This window comes from Sarcophilus harrisii, chromosome 3 (assembly GCF_902635505.1).
Source record: "Sarcophilus harrisii chromosome 3, mSarHar1.11, whole genome shotgun sequence".
In the NCBI taxonomy this organism is placed as follows: Eukaryota; Metazoa; Chordata; class Mammalia; order Dasyuromorphia; family Dasyuridae; genus Sarcophilus; species Sarcophilus harrisii.
In genome coordinates, this window is record NC_045428.1 from 202,558,392 (window position 1) to 202,567,604 (window position 9,213).

The 9,213-nt window shown below is 35.4% G+C and overlaps 1 pseudogene; it reads left to right on the forward strand.

Annotated features, from left to right (window-relative positions):
• The first annotated feature begins 241 nt into the window (after positions 1–241).
• LOC116422551 lies at positions 242–3,595 on the forward strand (annotated as a pseudogene).
• The last annotated feature ends 5,618 nt before the right edge of the window (positions 3,596–9,213 follow it).

Below are 9,213 nucleotides of genomic sequence, written 5' to 3' on the forward strand. Positions count from 1 at the left end.
ATATTCAACATATATAGGACTGCTTGTCATCTAGGGGAGGGGGTGGAGGGTGGGAGGGAAAAATCGGAACAGAAGTGAGTGCAAGGGATAATGTTGTAAAAAATTACCCTGGCATGGGTTCTGTCAATAAAAAGTTATTATAATAAAAAAAAAAATAGTTGTTTTCTTAAGGAATGAGGAAGAAAAGAGAAAGGAACCTTTCTATCAGCTGCTGCAATGGGACAGGAAGCAATAATGCAAGATGGTTTCATCAATGAGTGAAGCTAAAAAGCCCTTTTGGTTTTTGTCATCTTGTATGTCTCAATATATAGCAAGGAAAAAATCATTACCAGAATATATGGATCCAATTTCAGTGAATGTTATGAAGAACAGGAAAATTATATGTACTTAAAGCAAGAAGCCAAAGACTCAAATGGGAATGAAATTGGTCTGTAAGTATGTGGGGATTATGAAGGCACAGAGAAACTGGCTGGATTTGTTGCTGCTGTTGTTGTTGATTTTGTTGTTGTTGTTGACATTGTTGTTAGCATTGTTATTGGGCTCTGTTTTCATTAAGTTTTTTTTTTTTCGTTTTCATTTTTATTTCAGGTAACTCATTAAATAGCCTGAGTTATTGAATAAATATTTCTAGACAGCTAACAAAACTAAAAAAAAAAAAAAAAAAAGAATTTTTGGAGTTTCAGGGTCCCTTCTTCACTATCTTCCACATGAAGCATTATCTGGTCCTTCCAGATGATATTATTCTCTTTCTTTAACTAAATTGTATTTTATTCCTTTGTATTTTTTAAAAAAATATTTATTCTACATATACTTATGTGTGTATTTTCTGGCTACTGTTAGAATATAAACTCATTGAAAGGAGGAAAGATTTTCTTCTTTCTATTCATACCTCCAGTGCCTATGGGGGGTTTATAGTAGGCACTTCATATTCTTAATTGACTATTCAGCTCCTCTGTTCCACTAATGATTTGTATTTTTCTAAATTAGAATCCAATATTGTTGTGATTAGACTTTATAATACACTTTGAAATAAGACCATACTAAGACCCTCTAAGTGTGGAGTGACTTCTGGACCACCATGTACAGTCTTTGTTCTATATATACCCAGGCATCTGATTTGAACTGGGTTTAATGGACTAGACTCCCTGTTTTCATACTCGTTGGTTCATTGTAGTCTGGGGATGATTTTTACTTATGATAAGCCTTCAGCACTTAACCAGGCTGCTCCTTAGACAACAGACATGCACTCAGTCTCTCCAGGGCCTTATGCAAAACTTTTCTACTTGATTTTTAAAAAAACAAAACAGAATTTCCCTTAAAATATTACTTGCAAAATAGAACACTATCTTATTTCCTGTGCCTGTACATTTTGATTATACCAGGAAAATAAATGATTGTAAATGTCATATACAAACTAGATTGTTAGAAATGCAATTTTCAGAAGGAATGACAAGCACTCTTTGGTATTAATGGCCTCTTTTGGAGGAGTGCTGCAAAGGTTGATAATCAATTGTAAAACGTTTGGGGATCACACAGACTTCATTCTTTTTTATTGTGCCTTAAAATGCACTTACCTATATAAATGAAAAGATACTTTTCACTTTATGTATATACATTTACATACATGTAGTCTCCTCAATCAGAATGTTAATTATTGAGAACAGAGACTATTTTTCTATTTTATTGTTCTGTGATCTGTGATCACAGATTTTCTATTTTATATCCAAAATTTATAGCTAAACAACTTTTAAGGAAGGTTGAAGAGCTTGAATTTCTTCCATCACCCACCTCGACAGGTGCTTCCCTCAACAGAAGATGAGGAAGAACTAAATGATTATAAACTAAGGATAAGATTTTTGAGGACAATATAGGACAGAAGTGTGATTAGTAAATGGATAAAATATGCACATTGGGAAGAGAGTCTAAAAGAAATTTAAAGGTCCTGATTTATATAACAGCGTGCCTTCGATGTGGACTATGGAAATAAGACGAAAAATCGCCAACTAAATTATGCCCAGAATAATTGGGATCAGACCAACACAATTGTTCCCCAGGTCAACCAATTCTAGTACAAATACACTTTTATGGAGGAGATGTTGGGTGGTGTTGGGGGAGGCCAACCAGTATTTGAACGCTGGATAGAATGGTAACCTAAGGATTAAGCCTGATAATCTTACATTAACTTTGAAATGAGATGTAAAAAGGTGGACCTGGCAATGGCATTTATGAAAGATTTGTCCTCGTGCACCCCAATGTGAAGAACTGACTCAGTTTGCTTGCTTTGAAGAAAAAGAGCTATTTTGCTTATCTAGGAAAAGTGTAGGAAAGAGTTGTAGGGAAAAAGAAGAAGAAATTACTCAATTATTGTGACTTAGGAATTGGAGATGAGCATATGGATGAACAAATTTTTTTCTTTGCAAAATTTGAAGAAAACCAGTGTGAGGGATATAGAAGACCCTTACCCAAAATGACTACTGAGAGATTACTTAGTAGAAGGCAGAAAAGTTGTTTATTGAAAACCTCAAGAGATGAGTCATCCCATCAGGAGATAAGAAAGAGAAAGCTCATGGTAGGAGGGCTAAAGAAGTAATAAAGATACATAGCTTTTATACAAGAAATTATATCAGAAGTAAGAGAGCATTGAGAAGGGGAGGGGGAAGCATCTAATTGGTTGTTGCTATTTGGAGAGATTGGAATGGAAGGTTTCTGTTTCCCTGAAATCTCCTGATTTCAAGGAAATAGAAAGTCAGGCCTTCAGGCTTAATCAAGCAGACAGTGGTCCAGCTAATAGACTAAATATCGATAAATGTCAAATACCAATAAATGTCATCAGCTCAGGTTAAGTAAATATGTTTCTAACTGGCCAAGGCTCAAGTAAATATGAGCCTGCACATATTATACAGGTCATAGGAGAAACACAGAAATAATGAAATAAAATACAAAAAAAGAATTCATACATTCCTGTAAGTTCTTCACCTTATCTCTCTCTATTCCAAACACCAGGAAGAATTTGAAAGAGCAATAATGATTAACAAATATGCCCTGGGCAGGATTTCAAAACAGGTAAGCCTCTTCAAAATTTGTAGTCTTTGAAAAGAAATTTGAGGATAGGTGAGGTACTGAAGACACTGTGAGTAAACAGAAATTCCACTATTTAGAGTAAGGAAAGACAAATCCACAGAATTATGATGCCTGGTTTGATTATTTGTGATTAGTGGAAAGTGATATGGAAACAAACACTGTTCAAGAGGTGTGTGAAACAGCCATTGTCAATATGTCATAGATCCAAGAAAAGAGGCATTGGAAGCAGTATATCTACCTTTGGATCAACTGCTTGATGAAGAGTTGAAAGCTTAGGATCAGGTATATCAAACTTGTTTGATTTCTCACAAAAAGTTGGCAAAATATGACTATTGTGTACTCAGTTTGAAACAAGGCAGAAAGAGCTTTGGGAACTTCTGTTGACAAATGTCTCAGAAACAAATTGTTTATAAAGTCTACAGTGAATTGGAGCTGCAGTTTCAACAGTGCAGGAAACTTTATGAAAAATTCCTGGAATTTGCCCCCCAAAACTGCACATTGTGACTTAACTTTGTTTATTTATTTATTTTTTTTGAATTTAATAGCCTTTTATTTACAGGATATATTTACATGGGTAACTTTACAGGATTAACAATTGCCAAACCTCTTGTTCCAATTTTTCACCTCTTACCCCCCCCCCACCCCCTCCCCTAGATGGCAGGATGACCAGTAGATGTAATATATTAAAATATAACTTAGATACACAATAAGTATACATGACCAAAACATTATTTTGCTGTACAAAAAGAATCAGACTCTGAATTATTGTACAATTAGCTTGTGAAGGAAATCAAAAATGCATGTGTGCATAAATATAGGGATTGGGAATTCAATGTAATGGTTTTTAGTCATCTCCCAGAGTTCTTTTTCTGGGCATAGCTAGTTCAGTTCATTACTGCTCCATTAGAAATGATTTGGTGGATCTCGTTGCTGAGGATGGCCTGATCCATCAGAACTGGTCATCATATAGTATTGTTGTTGAAGTATATAATGATCTCCTGGTCCTGCTCATTTCACTCAGCATCAGCTTAACTTTGTTTAGATAGAGACAATTCTTGGAGATATTAAGAGATCCCAAGCAATATATAAATTTGGCTATTAGTCAACCATCCTTAGATATGCCAGAGGTGCTTTGTAAATCCTATACTGCTTTTGAAATTGAGCAAGAAGAATCTGAAAAGAAGAAGGAGGAGGAGGAGGAGAAGAAAAGAAAGGAAGGAAAATAGATGAAGTATATGCTTAAACATTTGCTGTTGATGAAAGAAATGAGAAACATACCAACCCCAAGAGAAAAGGAACTGAATCTGAGAGGAGAGATCAATCTGAAAGGAATGACAAATCAATAGGAAATAGTTTCCTAAAGGAACCACAACCCACTTCAAAGAGAAGTTCTATTCAGGGTGAAAATAGATCTTTTTGTCTAGATTGCCAAAATTTTGGGGTACTCTCATTGTAGAGATCGTCTCCATTCAAGAGTGACAGGAAGTCACTGTCAGCTCTTGAAGTGAGAAATACATTTTAAAATATAAATTTAATCCAAACATGAAAGCTCATTAAAAATTTTAATTTTTATTAAGTGCTTAACCAATTTATAATAACATACTTAGCATTTTAAAATTTTCAAGAAGTTTTATGTACATTAATTTTATTTTGAAATTTTAACCTTTTCCCCATTACATTCAAAACTTTTTTTTTACATTTGTTTTTAAAATTTTTGAGTTCTAGGTTCTCTACATGTGAAATTATGCAAAAGAGTTCCAAAAGTCAAGTTGTGAAAGAAAACATAGATCTCTTACCCTAATGTAAATAAAAATCCTCAAGAAAAATTAAATTAAAAAGAGAGAGAGAGAAAGAAAGTGCTTCAATCTGTATTCAGACACAATAAGTTCCTTATCCAGGTATGAACAGGATTTTTCATCATAATCCTTGAGAGTAGTTTGGATAATTGCATTGTGAACAGCAAAATCATTTACAGCTGGTCATCCCAAAACATTGCTATTACTTTGTATACGGTACATTTTACTTTGCTTGAATTCATGGAGGACTTTTCATGTTTGTAGTTTATTTTTTGTTTTTTTTCCTGGAAGCCTCCTGCTCATCGCTTCCTATAAAACAAAAACATTCCATCACACATATCACCGTTATTGAGCCATTCTCCAATTGAGGGTAGCCCCTTAATTTCCAATTTTTTTGCCCTGAGAAGAGAGCTGCTATTGATGTGGAAAAACTTACTATTTTTGATTCCCAAATCCCTCTAGTTAATGTAATTACCCTTTGATTCACAAATCCTGGTCCCTTTGAATTCCAATAGAAGATCCGAATCTGAGCCAACTTTGGGGCTACACCCAAAAGCCCCTCGAGCTAAGTCTCCTATTATAAAAGGACCACGCTGGGAACCCCTCTTTGCAGAGATTCCAAACATGCTAGCCATGTGAGGACCTTCTGTCCACTGGACCCTCTGTCCAGTGCCCTCCTTATCTCTACCTTCACCTATCTCCTACTTCTAAACTCAATAATAAACCTCTTTTATCAATCTAGCTCTCGGGCTAATAAATGCTTTTATTGGGGACTAGCGACGCTACTAGACCTTATTTACCACCGTATCCTTGCGCCGAATCCAAGGGGGTTGCAGGGGAGCTCTGTTTGACTCCCTGTACCCCAAACCTGCCACTAGACCTCAACTAAATCCTAATTTCATTTAGGTACCCCAAATCTAGACCTCAACACTATGAATATTTTTAAATACATATAGGTCATTTTCCTATTTTTTTCTTAATCTCTTTTGTTATTCATACCTAGTAGGTGATGGTGGATCAAAGGCTATGCATGAATTTATAGGCACAGATCATATCTTTTCATCATTTATCAATTGAGGCACGGATCTTATTTTTTTTATAAATTTCATAAATATAAATTTTTAATATTTTTATAAACTAACTTTATAAATAAAAATATAAATTTTGTAAATTTATAAATTATAAATTTTTTGTTTATATTTTATATAGAATTCCCTGTTTGAGAAATGAAGCCTTATCAGAAAAAACTTGCTTTGAATTTTTTTTACAATTATTATTGCTAACTATTTCCCCCACAGTTATTCTCTTTCCTTTCATCCTCCTTCCTTAGGAGTTTTGGTACTGATCATTGTCTCTCCCAATAGGCCCTCTCTTTTATCATCCTTCCCCCCTTCTGATCTCCCATTCTTCTCCTAGTTTCCTGAAGGGTAAAACAGATTTCTATATCTCTATTGATTACATATGTTATTTCCTCTTGGAGCCAATTTTGATGAGAATAAGATTCACTCACTCACCCTCTCCATTGTAAAAAAGATTTTTGCCTTTTTTTTTAATGACAGACAATTTGAATTCTGGAATGGTTATAATATTCCTGGGAATTTTCATTTTAGCACCTTTCAGGAGGTGATTGATGAATTCTTTCAATTTCTATTTTACCCTCTGGTTCTAGAATGTAAGGACAAGTTTTCCTTGATAATTTCTTGAAAGATGATGTCCCAGCTCTGTTTTTTGTTCATGACTTTCAGGTAGACCAATTTTTAAATTCTCCTGGATTTATTTTCCAAGGCATTGTTTTTCCAATGAGATAGTTCACATTTTTTTCCTGTTTTTTCTTTGCTTTATTGTCTTGATTTCTCATAAAATCATTAGCTTCCATTTGTTCAATTCTATTTTTTAAGGAATTATTTTCCTCAGTGAGCTTTTGTACCTCCTTTCCCAATTGGCCAATTGTGCTTTTTTAAGGCATTCTTCTCTTTCATTAACTTTTTGCATATCCTTTTTTTTTGTACGTTTGGTTTTTTTGCTGAGGCAATTGGGATTAAGTGACTTGCCCTGGGTCACACAGCCAGGAAGTGTTAAGTGTCTGAGGCCAGATTTGAACTAGGGTCCTCCCGATTTCCGGGCTACTGCTCTAACTACTGCACCACCTAGATGCCCCATAGTTCCTTTTGAACAACTCTCAATTCTTAATTGTTCCTTTCTCTCTTACTTGATTTTCAAAGTCCTTTTTGAGCTCTTCCAATGGTCTGAGCCCAATTCTCATTTTTTGGAGGGGCTTTGGATGTAGGACCTTTGACTTTGTTATCTTCTGAGTATTCTTTTTTAAATACTCATCAGCATAACTTCCAATGATCAAAAATGTTTTTATTGTCTGCTGCTCATTTTCCTAGCCCATTACTTGGCTCTTAACTGTTAAAACAGGGTTCTGTTTCCAGGCTGGAGGGCGCATTTCCCAAGCTTCAGGGGTTTTATGCAACTAGCACTCTTTTCTGCCCTGGAGCTGTTAGAGGAATGTCCCTGCCCTATTATAAGATCTAGTGTAAGGCAAGAGAGATCAGCTTTGTTGCCGCTGGGAACACTGGGGTTGTGGCTGCACACCAGACTGCCACACTGTTGCCACGGACCTTTTCTGCTGACCTTCTAAGTCCTCCCTCACGTCCCTGGGCCACGAGGTTTAGAAGCCTCCAGTGCTGTTCCTGTCTCAGAGGTCCCACCTTGCTGACTGCTAGGGTCCAGTCCAAGTAGGCCTGCGCTGGGATTATATGCTGGGTTCCCATTGGTTCAGACCTTTCAGGTCCTCTTGGGTATCTCTGAGCTGAAAGGTCTGGAAACCATTAGTAGTGCCGCTGATTCTGAGGTCAGTCTGGGGCCGAGTCCAGGGCTGATTCCAGGTTGCACTGCTGTTGGACTGGCTGGACTCTTACCCTGGTGTTACAGACATTTTCAGCTGACCTAAGTCACCTTCAGCTGGAAAATGTTCTACTCCATCTTTTGGAGCGTTCTGATGCTTCATATAGTCATCATTTAAAAGATTTTGCAGCTGTTTGGGAGAGAGGTTGGGCAAGTTCCTGCCATTCTCACCCTGCCTCCACATTATCTAATTTTAGTCTCAGAGATAGTCCCTATCTCTGGGCCTGTGATTTCAACCCAGAAGGGAACACTTAGTATAAAAACTTCCTCCATAGATGCAAAATAGCAGTTTCTCTGTAACTTCAGTTTTAAAGACTTGTCTGAAGTACTAAGGTTAGGTAATATACCCATGGTGACATAGCTAGTATGGCTTAGAAATAGGTCGAACAAGATCTTTACTCCATATAGCTGAGGCTCTGTCTAATCAAATTGTTTCTCCACTTATCAATATCCATTTCATAGCTAAGGAAATTCAGGCAAAAAAAGAGGTGCAGAGGCAGGATTTGCTTCCAAGTCTAACATGCTGTCAATTTACCACACTGCCTGATATCAAGTACTACCAAGCTTTTTCAACTCACCAAATTAAAAAAAAAATCTTGCTAGAACAAAGTTCATTACTACTTTTATTTATGAGGCAAACTCTCTTAAGAATTATCTTGAAGAAATAAAAATCTTCACCAAACTAGTCTGAATATGATGAAAGAATTTAATGTTTTGTGTGTCTAATGTATAAGTAAAAACCACGCCTATTAAACTTGTCTTAAAGGGAGTGAGTTCTTCATGTTTTAGTAAGTCATGCTTTTAACAGCCTGAAAGTCATCTCCAGCTTTAAAACATTATCTGTCAAATTTCAAAGTTAGTATATTAAACTAGCAACTATTTTATCATGGTCCATAAGATTTGTCTGTTTTATTATGGTCCACATGATTTCTATCAAACTATTTTATAATTCAAATCACTTTATAACAAAGTTCAACCTAAATGAAAATGCAGAAGTCCAAAACTGATTTAACTATATCAGATATTACACTAGTATATTCTTAATATTCAGCAATCATGCTATATTTTATCTTCAAAAAATTGCCTGTCACATAAATGCTTATGTTTATTTCCTAGGCAATTAATATAGATAGCATCGTTTCGTTTTCATACACCTACTTTAAAATTCTTAAAAATAAGTCACAGCTAAAAAAAAAAAAAACCCTTAAAAAAAAGTCAAGGATTTTATATAATCACATCAGTTTTACAATGTAATCTGTGAGATTTGAAGTCACAATGGAAACAAGATGAGGGAAATCCAAATTGGATAGCAGAAAACCTTACATAATTTTTGTCATTGCAAGGTAGCATATGTGTTCATAAAAGCATTGTATAACTATTAACCAACATAAACATTATGGATTTAAATCACACACCAAATCAGCAA